The sequence below is a fragment of the Colobus angolensis genome, unplaced genomic scaffold, assembly GCF_000951035.1.
Source record: "Colobus angolensis palliatus isolate OR3802 unplaced genomic scaffold, Cang.pa_1.0 Scaffold201, whole genome shotgun sequence".
NCBI classification, from domain to species: Eukaryota; Metazoa; Chordata; class Mammalia; order Primates; family Cercopithecidae; genus Colobus; species Colobus angolensis.
The window spans coordinates 4,549,134-4,550,138 of record NW_012115167.1 but is presented as its reverse complement, the minus strand read 5'-3'; the positions used below and the strand labels follow the sequence as shown (position 1 = coordinate 4,550,138).

Genomic DNA, 1,005 nt, shown 5'->3' with positions numbered 1-1,005 from the left:
CCAGCAGCTGGGGTTTGATCTTGCTCTTCTACCTAGTTTTTTATGGGTTCCTGGCTGCACTCTTCTCATTCACGATGTGGGTTATGCTTCAGACTCTCAACGATGAGGTTCCAAAATGCCGTGACCAGATTCCTAGCCCAGGACTTACGGTTTTTCCAAAACCAGTGACTGCATTGGAATATACATTCAGTAGGTCTGATCCAACTTCGTAGGCAGGGTACATTGAAGACCTTAAGAAGTTTCTAAAACCATATACTTTAGAAGAACAGAAGAACCTCACAGTCTGTCCTGATGGAGCACTTTCTGAACAGAAAGGTCCAGTTTATGTTGCATGTCAGTTTCCTATTTCGTTACTTCAAGCATGCAGTGGTATGAATGATCCTGATTTTGGCTATTCTCAAGGAAACCCTTGTATTCTTGTGAAAATGAACAGAATAATTGGATTAAAGCCTGAAGGAGTGCCAAGGATAGAGTGTGTTTCGAAGAACGAAAATATACCAAATGCAGCATTTTATCCTCATAATGGAATTATAGACTTAAAATATTTCCCATATTATGGGAAAAAAACTGCATGTGGGGTATCTACAGCCATTGGTTACTGTTCAGGTCAGCTTTGCTCCTAACAATACTGGGAAAGAAGTAACAGTTGAGGGCAAGATTGATGGATGAGCCAACCTAAAAAGTCAGGATGATCGTGACAAGTTTTTGGGATGAGCTATGTTCAAAATCACAGCATGTGCATAGTATGAGTAGGATATCTCCACACAGTAAATGTGTTGTCTGTCTTCATTTTCTATCAGCTGGACTTTCCATTCTAGAATTATGAGACCACCTTGGAGAAAGATGTGTGGTACATGACCCTGGGTTACATCATGACGTGCTTCCAGATGGTAGTGTTCAATGTCCTCTGAAGTAACTGCCTGTTGCCTCTGCTGCCCTTTGAACCAGTGTACAGTCGCCAGATAGGGACGGGTGAACACCTGATTCCAAACATGTAGGATGGGG

At 42.1% G+C, this 1,005-nt stretch overlaps 1 pseudogene across 1 annotated transcript in view; it reads left to right on the top strand.

Annotated features, from left to right (window-relative positions):
- The window catches only part of LOC105511656, a 21,321-nt pseudogene extending 20,577 nt beyond the window's left edge, over nucleotides 1-744 (top strand). The window contains exon 2 of the transcript XR_001001745.1: nucleotides 1-744. The product of XR_001001745.1 is annotated as a sodium/potassium-transporting ATPase subunit beta-3 pseudogene (transcript).
- The last annotated feature ends 261 nt before the right edge of the window (nucleotides 745-1,005 follow it).